General features: G+C 44.2%; 1 protein-coding gene across 1 annotated transcript in view; it reads left to right on the top strand.

Moving 5' to 3' along the window:
• The window catches only part of SDK1 (sidekick cell adhesion molecule 1), a 595,735-nt gene that overhangs the window by 400,564 nt on the left and 180,365 nt on the right, over positions 1-14,806 (top strand). The window lies entirely within an intron of this gene.

Raw genomic sequence — 14,806 nt, 5'->3', positions numbered from 1 at the left:
TATCCAGACACATCCTTTAACTAGTACACCTATTCTTGAAAAGTGTAGAATTGAATTTTTCTAAGTGGAATAATTGTATGTTTTGCAGTAAAGCTGGTGGTGCAGTTCTATATGATACTGTGTTTTTCAAAGAGAATGATTATTCGTAATTTTGTTTTTTATGATATAATGTGATTATTTTTGGTAATGGAATTTATAACTGGTGCTTTTGTTTGTCTTTTTCAGTTACACAAGTAAACAATTTACTATATCAATAAAAACTCTCCCACCCTCCCCCAAAAAATGACCAGACAGAATGTTGTAAGGCCAGTGAGTCTTAAATATACGTGCTAAGACCCAGGCTGTCGTTTAAGGCTTTCTGCAGCATCTGATTCCTACACTGCTTTCTGGAGGATTCAGGTCTGAACCCCAGGAGGAGCTGGGCCCCGGGCACGGCATCCACATCTGTGTTTCATTGTCACTGCTCTCGGCAGCAATGAATAGACCCTCTCTTGATGTAGCCTCATTTGTCCTGCAGGAGCCCAAATCCTTGCCCAGGGAAGTAATTTTTCCACAAAGTCTAAAATCCTTCTTCACTCGGCGATTTATACCCTCTCCTGATTCACAGGTGTGATTTTATTTGCTTAGGCATTTTTATTGCTACCAGGCCTTGACCTTTTTCAAATGATAAGGTTTCTAACTGCCCACTTCTCTCCCCAAATCATGCCTGAGACCTAATGTTCCTTGATATTACATGCTGTTATTATCATCCCTTATTGATTGGCTGTCTGTTGTCATCTGTAAGTCCATAAATCCTCCTTTATAAATTAAGTGCAGTCGGTTCTGCTTGCACAGTGACTAGCAGAAATATTTAAAATGCAGGACAGCCAGGAAGGACCCGTCCATCTGCAAGTAATTCTTGATTACTCATTTGAAAAGGAAAATAGCTGAAAACCTGCACAATTAATGTTTGCTTTAATTAGTCTATTTAATAAAATAACAATAAACTTAGAAACACTTAAAATGACTACTATTGCTATTAATAATCCCCTATTACTATTAACCGTGACTGTTTCATTTTATTACTGGTGCATTTGAGCTCTGCGTAGGGCAGAGGAAAGCAGATCTCGACCTAATTGAGAAGGGCTTCGAGGCGTTAGAGTTTGGCTGCTATTCAGTTGGCATTGGGGAGCCGTTAAAGGTTTAAGAGCTGTGAGTGACATGATCCAAATGCTGCATTAGGAAGTGGAATCTCTGGGCAGGTGTGCAAGACAATGGGAAGGTAGCGGAGAATGGCAGCAGCGATCCTCTAAGAGGCGATGAACCCCGGCTCTGATGGTTGGCAGCGGGAAGGGTAGGGGTAGTTACTGTTTTCCAAACAGTTGACAGGGTTACCTCGACTGAGCGTCGCAGCAATCCTGTGAACAGACTCGGGTCAGCTCCTCAAGCTTGCCCAGAGCCTCCAGAGTACAAGAGGACTGGGGCCCAGACCCTTCCTCAAACTACTTACAGTTTATAGGATGGAACAGGGCAGATGTGGTTTTCAGTCACTTATAAGGAAACTGAATGTTTGCTAGCTTGAATTTGGTTGGTCTGAAATCCCACGGCCAACAAATGGCAGAACCAGCACTAATGACGTCCAGTCTCCTGAGTCAAGACAACAGTGCTCTGAGTGACACCAGAGCCTCTGACGTTGATGAGACTTGAGAGGAGATTCCGGCTTGGCTGGTGACAGACCAGCTGCCCAGACGAGGAACTGGGGTCCAGGGTTCTGCAGGACATGGTGGCACGATGGTTAGGTTCTGTATCCCAGCAATCTTCTGGGTAGAGAAATTATTGAATTATACTTTGGTTCCATGAACAGATTTTTTTTTCTTCATATGGATGAGAATTTGACTTCAATTCACTTTTTGTCTAACTGTGGTTTATCATCTCTGCTTTCAACTATTAATGAGCTGATGTTTGTGAATAATGCTGCCCGTGCAGTCTTCCATCTGCAGCTCTGCTTATGTAGCTGGGTCATCTTTCCCTTGCCCAGGCGTTTGACGTCTGGTGTTGGCACATAGAGGCCCTCAGAGGTTCCAGGGCCCACCCCCACCATGGACATGGTCATAATCTACATATCCATGTGTCCTGTGTTTCCATACTCTTGAGGATGCCCTTGTATGTATGTCATGACTGTCTTCTGTCCCCCTGCTGAGCCTGGGGGCTTCCTCAGTGTGTGCTCAGGAATCACAGGTGGATCTGTTCTCCCTTTGAGGGGCTCAGTCTTTCCTCTCTGCGTGTTTTAGACTTCCCATATGCCCTGTGAGATTGTCAGTGCCCCTTAGGGCCTTGCCTTTTGGGTTTGTTGGGTTTCGGGAGTTCCTTTCTTGTCTTTCTTCCGGCCCTTACCCTTTCTTGGGCCCTTGACCGGATTTTTTCGGTTTTTTACCGGCTTTTGGGCTTTGCCCGGGAAGCCCGGCCCCTTTTGCCCTTCTTTTTTTTGGGGGCCTTGTTTGGGCCTTGGGCCGGTTGGGGGGTTGTTACCCTTTTTTGCCCGGGGTTTGGGCGCTTTTCCTTTGACTTTGGTTTTGGCCTTGCCCCAAGGCCGGGTTCGGTTCTTCGGTTGTTTTCGGGGGGGGCCCTTGGCTTGGGGGGGTGGTTGGCCCCCGGCCCAATGCCTTGGGTGTGGGCACGCTGTGTGTTCAAAAACCTCCCAGTCCGCGGCTCAGCAGTGGAACAAAATGAAGCAAGCATGGCAATTTTGCCCTTGAATCCATGTCTCCACCCAAGGTAGGACAGAGATAGGAGAGGATGTCAGAGCACCAAGTTGGGATGAGTGCAGGAGGGGAAGGGAGGGGGCAGGGCTAGCTGGAATCAGGAAGGGAGGACTTGGAAGCTGGGTAAAAAGGGGTCTGACCAGGAGGTAACACATTAGGAAGAAAGGTGACAACAGAAAGGGACCGTGAGTATTTTCGGGAGATAATGATGGAGGCACATGTCTGTATCCACACAACCCCCAGAAAGAGCCCTTTCCTGGGAATTCATCCAGGCCTGAATCTCTGCGTTCACTATTTTGGTGCCTTCAGGAAGCACAGTCAGTCTTTCGGAGCCTCAGTGTTTCATCTGTAAAATTGTGGCATTTACATCTGCCTGACTAAGGGCTCTGTGAAGAGAAAATGAGACAATACACATGGAAAGTCTTTAGAAATGAGGAGATTGTCCAGATACCAGCAGTGTTACTTGGTTATCTGTATTCATTTTCTACTATGATAACAACTAGTATCTACTACAGTATTTGAATGTTTCTATAGTGGCCTTTATACAGAAAGAGGTTTGGGGTCAATGTCCCTGGTAAGAGTAAAATCAAACACAGACATTCAGGAATTGACGTGAGTGCCTACTGTGTGCTCAGATGGCCCTGGCACTGGGGTAGAGAAGACGCCTGATGCATCATCAACCTGGGGAGCTACCATCCAGCCTAGGAGTTAAGACCGACGCTCATGAAACAAGAGCAAGAAGGAGAGAAATCAGCCTCACCCATGCATGTGACCCCTCGTGTGTCTGCAGATCGGTGGTCTCAAGCACGCTTTAAAGATTCCCCAGCCAACACCCAGAGGAACACGCTGGAGGCAGGGACATCCCTAAGGAGGGGCTTCCTGTGATCCACGAGGGTGTGCATGTCAGAGTTTGCGGCTGTCTGGATGGGTAAGGAATGGTGTCTGGCAGCTAGAATTGGACTCAGGGTAATAGTAGCTTAAACAAAATGGAGGTGTGTTTTTATTTTTCTCACATCAAAAGAGCAGGCAGCAGGAGGTGTGCAGTTGTAGTGGCAGCTCCAGGGTCATCAGAGAATCAGGATCCTGTTGTCTTTTTGCTTTGCTTTCTAGCATTTGCCTCGTGGTCACAGGCTGACTGCAGCATTGCCAGCTATCATGTCCCCACTTAGAAGGGCAGAAGGAGGAAGGTTCAGGATTGTGCCTTGTGGCCAAGTGTTGCCGCCTTTAAGAAGCTTTCTTAGAAATTCCATTTGCTGCTGAGTTCTGCTAACAATTCGTGTGCAGAAGAGCCTGGAAATGTGGCCTTTTGGCTGAACACATTTCTGTCCGTTGTTAAGGAAGAAGAGGGACAGATACTGGAGCAGCTTCTGCCTCACTTTCTGAAGTGAACCCTGCTGAGCAGGCAGAGCCTGGACGTAAAACTGCATTACAGTCGGCCTCACGGATGGCACTTCATCATCCTCTGTGCTGGGAGCGGCAGAAACTGCAGACCCACAGCTCTTCCAGGCCCAGCCTTGCCACCGGATCCCCGGGGGCGCAGCCTGGGCCCAGGCTCGGCGGGGCTGTTGGGCGGTAGCTGAGCAGCGCTGCTTTGCCGCTGGGAGCCCCACTTAGTGTACTTGAAGGGTCCCACGGCTATTAGCGCTGATTGCTGAGACAGCCTAGATGCCTGAGTAGGTCCTTGAAGCTGAAAAGGGAATAATTAAAATGGCTGTATGTTAAAGGGAAAAAGAATAACTCATAAAATTAATTATTTGTCAGCCTAATTTGGGAAATTATTGGAATGTATAGAAACATAATTCCACAGCGTGTCAGGAGATCATGCGAAAGGCAGGAAATACTCAGCCTGGGGAAGGATAAAGCGTCAGTCCAACCAGCCTAATTTTTCTTCTCCCTTCGGCCAAGTGGCAAGCTTGATGCATCAGGAGAAACGAGATGTAATTTATCCTGACTTTAATAAGGCCCTGGGATTGAGCTCCTCTTGAGAAGATATCAGAACACTGGGAAGATGGTGTGGCTCACACTAACATTAGGTGGGTGTGGGACTTGCTAGACAGTCCTCAAGGAGAACCTATAAAAATGATGCAGCGTTTGCCTGGGGTGAGCAGAGGGAGGGCACACAGGCTGCCTTTGTTGGCACGACAGCAGCAACAGAGCAATGGGAAAGCTCTTTGCTCCAGAGGCAGGGTGCAGCTCGTTCCTCCAGAGCACAACTTTTGGGTCTCAAATGCACTTCCTTCAAGGAAACTCCTTAAGGAAGATAAGCAGTTCTTCCCTCCTGAAGCTCAACACAGTGTGGTGTTGATCCCTGAAGCAATCTGAACCCGCCACTCACTGGCCACACCCCCCATTTTTCTTTGCAATGCCATTTATTACTGAGATATATTTAAAATGTATGGTTTGTCAACTCTGGCTCTTTCCAAGTTACTAGCACCTTGGACACGCAGGGATTACTTAATGTAAACTTTCCAACTTCCCTGACTTTTCATATTCCCGCTTCATCCACCGTCCCCCATTATCTTGTCCGCCAATCCCATTTAATCGATGTTATTAACAGTGCCTCCGTGACCTTTCCTGCACAAGGCGTTTTTAAATGGGGCATATTAACTTACAAATGGAGCAGCAAAGCTCTAATACAGTTTCAGCCAAGTGAACTTTCTAGGGGGTGAGAGGGAAAGGTTGGTTCTGTCACAGGAGCTATGGCCTGAAATTCCAGCACACTTGGAACCCACTTGTCAAATTTCCATTACGATTACCTGAAATGAAATGGAAAATAACTTAAATTTACTCAAGAATTTTAAAACACTTTCAGAAATCAATATGCTTTTGGTTTCAAGTGGCAGAAATCATAGTGTGAGTTCTGCATAACTAAATGCCCAGGATAATTAGAAGCATTTTTCTTCCTGCCAGTGTTTACTTCAGCAACTTTGTAACCATTAGTGTGGGAGGGAAAGTACGGCCCATGTTTGAGCAATCAGTAGTTCAGATTCAATGCTGATTCAGTGTTTGGTTCGCAAATTTTAGTTTTTGTTAGTAATTATTCAAGTAATGGTGAAAGGCACATGAAGAAATAATATGACCATGAAGTTCTCAGGTGAACCTGAGAGTACAGAATGTGAGAGATTACAGTTATATCCTAAAATAAGCCTGTGAAGATTAGCAAACTACTTCTATTCATTTTTAAATGTATCCATTAAAATGCAGATGTTGATTTTTCTATAAAGGGTCCAAAGACAAATTATACTATAAATCATCATTTTAAGCATACCAAGATTTTACTTTTTTTCCTGGCTTTATTTCTTTATCATTTTTCTTCTTGTAACAGGTATATTTGTGCTATAATGATTTATTCTGGTTTCAGAACACTACCTTATAATGAAAGAGGAATATTTCATATTTAAAAAGAAATGGAAAAAACATTTGGTTATCCACATTTCTAAAACATTAGTAAAAGCTCCTAAATGTTCACTTGGGCTTTGAAAGGTTTTTTAAAGTAAGGATTATAAATGAACACTCTGTTTGCAAGCCCCATTCTTATCTCCTCTTGGGAAATTCTCAATGTGGTATTAAATGACATTACACAAAAGATTTGTTTCCCAATCCCTAAGACTTTCTAGACCTCAGGCTGTACCTACAGAACAGGAAAATGTTCCAGATTCTCCCAGAATTACCTAAAACACTAAGTAAAAGCTGAACAGAATAGATATGGGATGTTCCATTAGGTATGAGCTTAATTTGGTCTTTTAGAACTTACAGGAATGGTAAGGATAGGAAACTCGCATTTGAGGGGAAGCCACTATATACCAATTTTTGTTATGCTGTGCTGTAATGCACTTACACTCATTATCCTATTTCATTCATCCCCCAATAGTCATGTGAGATAGGTATCAGTGTCCCTATTTTATAGAGAAAAAAAATGGAAGCTCAGAGAGGTAACTAACTTCCCCAGGGTCTTGTAGCTAGAAAATTCTGGGAATTAAACCTAAATCTACTGGCCTCCCAAGCCCATGCCCTTTTTGCTATAACCTACCATCACTAGAATTAGCCTTGTTTCCATTTGCATATATCAGGCATGGAAAAAATTACTTCCAGATTTTCTCTGCAGCTTGTATATGGACTAGAAAAGGGGTAAGATCTCATTTCACTTATGTTCACATGGCAGGTGGGTTTGCAGTGGCCTTTGGACATTTTGACTGTAATGCACAATAATAAATGCATCTTACATTGAAACCCAGTACACACACACACAGCTGAAACAAAATTTTCATGGAACAATAGTTACCCTCTCAGTGTACAATGTTCTTTGATATTTTCTGTTCTTTTTCATTCTTTAAAAAAATGCCTGTGTGACCACTGAATTGATTTCCTGATCAATTTGATCAATTGATTTGTGATCTATAGTTTGAAAAATACTGAATTCAAGCAATACAGAGTGTTTGGTTTGACTGATCTAGCATCCCTTTCAGAAAAAGCTTCCGCTGGACTTAGTATTCGTCTGGGTCAGGGCTGTGAAGCCAGTCTTGTGTATGCAACTGTGAGAGACAGAAGAGGGGTCTGAGTGGGGATGTGAGCAGGGGCCACAGGCCTAGGCACAGAGCTGAGGTCTGGGGCAGAGGCGGCAGGGGGTTGGCGTCTGTATCTGTGCGGATAGCCTTTGCGAGGGAGAAGGGTCCTGAGATTTGCCATCCCACTGCCACTAGAAGAAGACACATGGAAAAATAAAACCAACTTTAAATTCCTGTGACTATCTCATTATTTTGTGATTTACAGACCTGTCTTTCCTATTATCCTGGGGGCTCTTTGAGGGCAGAGGCTGTGTCTGATTTTCTTTTTTATATCTGTATTCCCATATCCAAGTGCGATGCCTGACACGTAAACAAAGCATAAATAGATGTCTGATTAAAAATAGACTGCTCACTGTTCCTACTTCGGTGTCGGATGCTGTGCCGATGTGATCTCCGTATTCAGCGCAGAGCCCTGCCTTCTGCCCTGCCTCTTCTCGCTGTCTGGAAGGCAGCTTTGAGCGCTATAGTGTGCAGATGGGGCCTTTCTTGTCTTTCCACATCATGACATCCAAAAGCAAACCTTCCAGCGTGCTGCCCACGCTGAACCTGGCTTTGCTCAGGAGCCCAAACTTGGAATTCCCCCCTCACCTCTGCTGGAAATGCCAAGTCTGGGACCGTAGCCGAGCACATGCTTCGGGATGTTGTCTACATGACAGTGTCCCCAGCATGACTGGGAGATATGCTACTCAGTGTCACGGAACCCAAGGCAGTGGCACTCATCCTCAACGCATCAGTGACCGTGTGTGTGGAGACGCTGCTCACCCACAGCTGGCAGGGAGAGCTGGTCATGTAAGGGAAGAAGAGAAACCACGGATATGCGATTTTCACAAACACTGAGAACACACACAAATTGAGTGCATGAGGAAAAGGGGAGTCACCAACTTGGCAAAGTCAACGTGCTGCTGAAGCCAAGGGAAACCAGACCGAGAGTCAACCCCTGGCAGCCTTGGTCCCTTGTTTTGGAAGCTCAGTGTTTGACACAGGTGAAGAGATTTTGTAGGAATGAAACTGGTATTTCATGAATAGAAATATCCCTCTTCTTTCACCTTGTCCCTAACTGGCTACCGATTCAGAGGAGTGGGCTCACGAGGGCCAAGTCGGCAGACAGCCCCGGGGCAGCTTGCTCCGTCCTGTGCTGGATGCCGCACCCCAGCCTAAACACTGGCCCCAAGTGCTTCTCCCCAATGCCTGGCAAATAAAGAATTAGAAAAAATAAGCTCAGAATGGGATACAAAACTTTTCAAGTGTTAAAATATTTTCTTATAAAGGCCATAAAAAGATACTTGAGCTTATTTGTCAAAGATTTATCTTAATAATGTGATAGGAATGTTTAATGCAGTGAGAACATTCAGGCATATCAAAACTGCAAGAACCATAACAACACAGGAGCTCAGCTGTAGCCTATAACGATCTGGAATTAACGATAACACCCGGCACACAAATTGTAACATATACATCCACCCAGTAATGGGTAGGCAGTGATTCTTTCAAGTAACGAGCTCTCCTCTCCCGTGTTTGAAGAGCATATGCATTTAATTCTGTGGGGTTACCTGGAGAGATAACAAGCATGAATTCCCATTAAGGTCTGATAGACACTTCAGTCCCCAATATTCAAAAACATGTACTTTTAGGATAATGAAAAACAGGTGTGCCACTGTGGCAAGGACGTGAAGATCAGTGCCTCTTCGACAGTGTGGGGACGTTGCTGGGAGCAGCTGCCCACTGGCCACTGTGTCCCCAGCCCCTTTGCCTGTGGTGGAGCTGTGATGGGACCTCACGATGGAGTGCATGAAGTGGTGAGACTCTTTTCTAGGAGAAAGTGGTTCAAAAGCCAGCCAGGGGAGATTGGAGCCGGCAGGTGAGCCCTGAATGGTCCAGTGCGAGGCTGCCCACCACCCAGGAAAACTGACGTTGCATGCAAGGGTCATGAAAGATGAAATTTTAGAGATTTTGTGGTTTTTCTGTAACAGATAAGGTAGTGTTACTTTAATAAGTACAAGTGGGCATGTGAGAACATGAAAATTATGCTGGCCAATGCACTATAATTTCATTCTGTGCTAAATTCAGCTGATTTTACAGCATTCTCAGGGGCTTCTCAGCATGTTTGGGTTGGGTTTGCATCTGTCTGCTAGGGGGTGATAAGCGGGACGAAAGAGTCAGTCATTTCCTACCGCGGAGGCCTGGACGCCCATGTCTGCCTGTCCCCGGAGGCCCCGTGAATTGCTCCACCAGCACCTCATATCACTTTATTATTCATAATTTTATTTGACATGTTGTGAATCTCTGAAACATCATATAGCTCAGATTTCTTTTGATTAACCATGATTTTAAACTGTTTCTGCCGTTTATGAAGATGGAAGAGAAGATGAATTGTAATAATAGACTAGAATTTACTCAGGGGTATTGCAAATAAGACATTATCTGCATAATATTATTAGACTTAAATGAAATATCAAAAATGCGAGTATCTCTTTTCAGCTGCAGGCAATGGTGCCTGCCCGACGTAGTCGGATGCCCTGTGGCTGTAGCAGCAGTGGACGCTCCTGGTAGCAGCAATGGGGAAGAGGCTGTGGGAAGGAGAGTGGGGTTTTCTGCCAGACAGTGGGTTAGTCTCTGGATAGAATAAAAGTAATAACCAAGAGAAGAATGTAGGGAGAGATAGAGAGAGGGAAGAGAGAAAGGAGGAGGAAGGCAGGCAGGTAAGAAAGAAGACAGGGAGGGAGGAAGTAAGTAGAAAGGAAATTTGGAGCAGCGGTCTTCAAAGGCGGTCCCTCAGCCAACAGCATCAACATCACCTGGGGACCCTCCCCAGACCCACTGAATCAGGAACTCTGACCATTTGTGTTTCAACAAGCCTTCCAGATGATTTCGATGCACACTGTAATTTGAGAGCCTTCTCTAGAGGCTGATGGGTAAAAGAATGTAACACCAAGGAGTCAAGGCCATGAGCCCTCCCAGCTATCACGTAGCGGACTTGTGCCCATGGAGGGTCCGTCCAGCACCCTGGAGAGAAGCAACAGTCCACATGAACCACAGTACACCATGTGAGCTTGCCACGCGTGCAGGTGCATGTGTTATAGGAGTAGGGTACTCCCACAATGAAGCCCAGCTGTGTTTCTGGACGCTCTGATGGTTGGGCAGGAGGTTGGAGTCTTCTGTAAGATAAAGATCATGACTTTGGAAAAGACAGGAGGATTTAGGAAACGATGAGGATGGAGCAGCTTGGCCCAAGGTTAACCAGCGACGATATACACATGTTTGCAGGAGACGAGAATTTCAGAGCTGTTTCTGTCCTGCAATCCTGTTTCCAGCCTTGTGGAAGAAAATGAGGCTGGGATGGGCACATGTATTTCGGGTCAGGTGGCCTGACCATATTTCAGTAATCCTTTTCCTCCTTTTCCTTTGGTCTGGCTCCTGTCTAGATGAATGGGGTTTTTGTTAGAACAATAGGTTTCTGACAAGGGACATGGTTTCCTCACCAAAAGGACAGGAAGAGCATGGTCAACAGAAACCCTGCTGAAAACAGGGATGGAGAGGAAAGGCCTAGACAAAACTGCGAAACAGTCCACGAGGGGCAGGAGTGCAGGTTTCACTTAAAGAAAGAGGCCAAGAGAAACATGACCCTGTGATCCCCAGGAAGCATCACCAGGAGTCTGTCTGGTTCACTCGGAGCAAATCATGTTGTCCCAACCTCATTTCCTTTCTGGGGAGGGTCACTGAGTTGATAGATCCAAATACCATATTCATTCTGTAGCTTGATTTTTGTTCATTCCTTTATTCGCCACTCTGTAGATAAGGTGGAGAAATACGGATTGGGTGATAAAGTAATTATATGGATTCCTAGACTTGAGCTGTGCCCAAAAAGTGTGATTTGCTTGACTGCCCACCACAGGGCAGCATTAACATCGCCTGGGAACTTGTTAGAAATAAAAATTCTTGTTGCAGAATCCAGCATTCTTCTGGGCTTTTCTTGGTCAACACTTCTGTCAGAGGCTCGGGGGGAATGGAGGTGGCATGCCTATCAAATGTGTCACGGCTGAGCGAGTAATTATTCTGTCCCAGAATCAGAAATCAAAAATAAATTGCTTTCTTAGATTGGTGGTTGAACTCAACAAATCACAATGTAAAAGGTATAAACCAATATGCTACATTTAGATGCAAACAACCAATGATGAGGCAACAGGATGGGGAGACGTGACTTGCTAACAGCTACCATAAAGAGACTGGGGGGTTTTAGACCCAAGGAGAGCTATGACCATAATTTAATCTCTCTCTGTGGGTGACGGGTTTCCAAGCCAAGGTGGATCACAGCACATGCCATCCTGTGCCGGCTCGATGCACATGGAACCTGGAGGCCACGAGGGATGATGAGAAAACCCAGGCTCCTCAGAGGAGGGAAGCCAGAATGGCAGTGCTCTGTCCATCCCGTCATAGGAGAAACAGAGGAGAGAGGAAGGACATTGTTTGGCCTGTAGCAGTAAAGCCTAGCTGGATGATTTTGTGATTTTCAAGTAGTCTGGTAGCTATATGACACATGCATATGAGGAACAGTTTACTCAGCTGAAAGAGTGGGAATCAACAGAAAGAAACAGAAGGAAAGGTTTTGGCTCAGCATGAGGAAAGTCGTCTAACAGAGTACACTGGAGATCAAGTTGACCTAAGAAGTAGGAAAGTTGTGTCCGAGAAATTTCGCCGGCAGCAGCCGAACGCCACCTGCCTGGGTGCTGTGGGCAGGGCTGGTGAGCCACATGCCCTCAGAGGAGCTGCAGCTCCCCTTCTCGAGTCTGCAGAACATCATGCAGACATCAGCAGTCGGGCTGTTTATGTATCCCTTGGCTCTAGAAGCTTCACAGAAGCATCATTTACCAAAACTCTGGTTATTGTAATTTCAAAGAACAAAACCGTGATGTTGAGTTGCGTGTAAGTATTCAAGTTTGCGTCCATGCCTTGGCACACTCATACGATTGTGTGAGTATTGTGGGACTAGGTTGATGTCGTCAGAAACTGAGGTTTTCAGCATCGTTGAAACTCTAAATCTGAATTGGGAATATGATGATTTTATCTTTAACAAAAGGGGATTTCTTGTAAAAAGGCCTGGAAATGAGAATCAACCCATTAGCACTGAGCTTTTCCAGTACCAGGAAATAAGCAGGCTTTCTTGGAGAAGTGGATGGTTCCAGGTCAGAAGCAGGCAATGTGTGAGATGAGCCTGGAACATCTTGTCATTTCATAAAAGCAAAGAAGCTGTCAAATATTAATGTGGGCTTGTCAAAAAGGCTCATATGCCAACTTGAAAGGGGTCCCATTAGTTAAAGATGGGAAAGTTTGAAAATTGATAATAATAGTAACTGCAATGGATTGAAATGCATCAAATATGTCTCAATCTATAGATTCATAGCAGCATTTTGTTAAAAAAGTCTCATTGGTCATCTTTGGAGAATGTTAGGGAAACTATTAAATATTGCATTTGTGTAAAACTTCCAAACCAAAAATTTTTTTGAGATTTTTAGTGAGAAACTTGAGCTTGATTGATGAACATAACTTTTTCTATATCTGGTCTTCTTCTTGAGATGGCTCCATTCAAGACTTTTAATGATGACCTCCTCAAATATTTGAAAATTACCATTGACAAGAAAGTCTTTGCACAAGTAGGAGGTCATAATTGCCAGGAGGTTATTTATTGCTTTTTCCTCAATTGAAAGAAACTTCTTTTTTGCCATTAACCAGAATTCATATAAGCCAGTCTCTTTAAATTATGCTGTAAGTGTGCAATGTTTCTTTAGGTCAACAGTTCTTCCTTTTATTTCTGTGGCAAAACTTGTGTTAAATGGTTTTTGTGATAATGAGAATGGATTTGGAATCTGATCAAATGTTTTTAATATCAGGTATCTCAAAATAATAGGCATTTCCATAGACCTACACAGGTGCTGCTCTGCCAGTCTTAATCAATTTTCTTTAGGGTTCAAACACTGACTCCTTCAGAATTATAAAATTGATTATATATCAGTAGCGAACAATTTTTAGCTCCATATCATAGTTGAATTTTTGCTTTGAATCCATACATTTTACACATACATGTTAGCATATGCTATAGTCTGAATGTTTGTGTGCCCCCAAAATTCATATGTTAAAATCCTAACCCCAAAGGAGATAGTATTAGGAGGTAGGGCCTTTGGGAGGTGATTAGGTCATGAGGTCTCCACTCTCATGATTGGGATTAGTGCCGTTATGAGAGACCTCTGAGAACTAGCTAGTCCCTTCTGCCATACAAGGTTGCGGTTAGAACATCATCTTTGAGAAACCAGGCTCTCACCAGATACGGAATTTGCCTTGATCTTAGACATTGTAGTTTCTAGAACTGTGAAAAATAAATGCTTGTTGTTTATAAGAGCCATCCAAACTATGATATTTTTGTTAAGCAGCTTGAACAGACTTAAGACAGTATATTTTCACATGTTCTTAAAAAGTCAGTTAAGAAGAAGCCATTTTTGATGCCAATCACCTATCCTTCTGTTTCGGGAAAATCCTGGGACAGTACAGAAAAACTGCCCCCCAAACTGAGAGGGAACAGAGGGACCAAAGAATGACTCAGGCAAATCCAGCTAGATGAGTTTATTAGAGATTACTTGCTCTCACTTGCTCCTGGGCAGCACAGGAATTTCTTCCACAGGAGCTTTCTTGCATGCAAAATCCACATCTGCCCACCCTGTGGTGTTGCCTTAAATCCCTTCCCGGTGAGTAATGCAACGTTTTTACGTTGTGGTGTTGCTTATTCACAGTGAAACAAATCACACAGGTGCAATACCATCATCATAGGCTGTCATGCAACCCATTTTCTGTTAATGATATTACAATTTTCCACTAGGCGGGGATTTTAGTACACAATTAGCTAAAGGGCAGTATAGGCCAGCCAAAGCAGTTCTGAAGTAATCAAGGCCAGGCTGAGCTGGCCGTTTCAGGGCAAGAAAGTGCTGAGACACCCAAGAAAGTGCTGAGCACTTCCCCACCCACCCCAGTACCTGTTTAGTCTACTTTGTGACAATTTTGCTGAGCACTCCAGGCTAGCACAGTGTTTCTGTTACATGGTGGGGACCCTGCATTTTTCCTTCACTTTCAACAAATCCTCAAAGTGAGACTCCTTTCACCAAAAATAATAACAATGATGATAATAATAATGCTTTGTTCAGTTCACAGATTTTTGCAAAACTCATTTTTTTGGGCGACTAATACACTTCTTTTCCCACATTTAAAAAAAATTTCAAAATATTATGGGGGCACAAATGTTTTTGGTTGCGTGTATGGGTCTTGTGCCCATCACCCAGATAGTTCATTCCCCCTCCTTTGAAATTGAAGGAGGAAATAGGAAAGTTTCCACTTTTGAATAACATTGTTTGAAGATGCATGGATGCCATGTCAGATGGCCAGAGACAAACTTAGTCCAGAACGTCATTAAATCAAACAAGTTTCCATTGCTTATTGATGAGTACTGATGTGAGTGAC

Source organism: Propithecus coquereli, unplaced genomic scaffold, assembly GCF_000956105.1.
Source record: "Propithecus coquereli isolate 6110/MARCELLA unplaced genomic scaffold, Pcoq_1.0 Scaffold137, whole genome shotgun sequence".
NCBI lineage: Eukaryota > Metazoa > Chordata > Mammalia > Primates > Indriidae > Propithecus > Propithecus coquereli.
The sequence above is the reverse complement of the archived record's forward strand: the minus strand, read 5'-3'. Positions and strand labels throughout refer to the sequence as shown.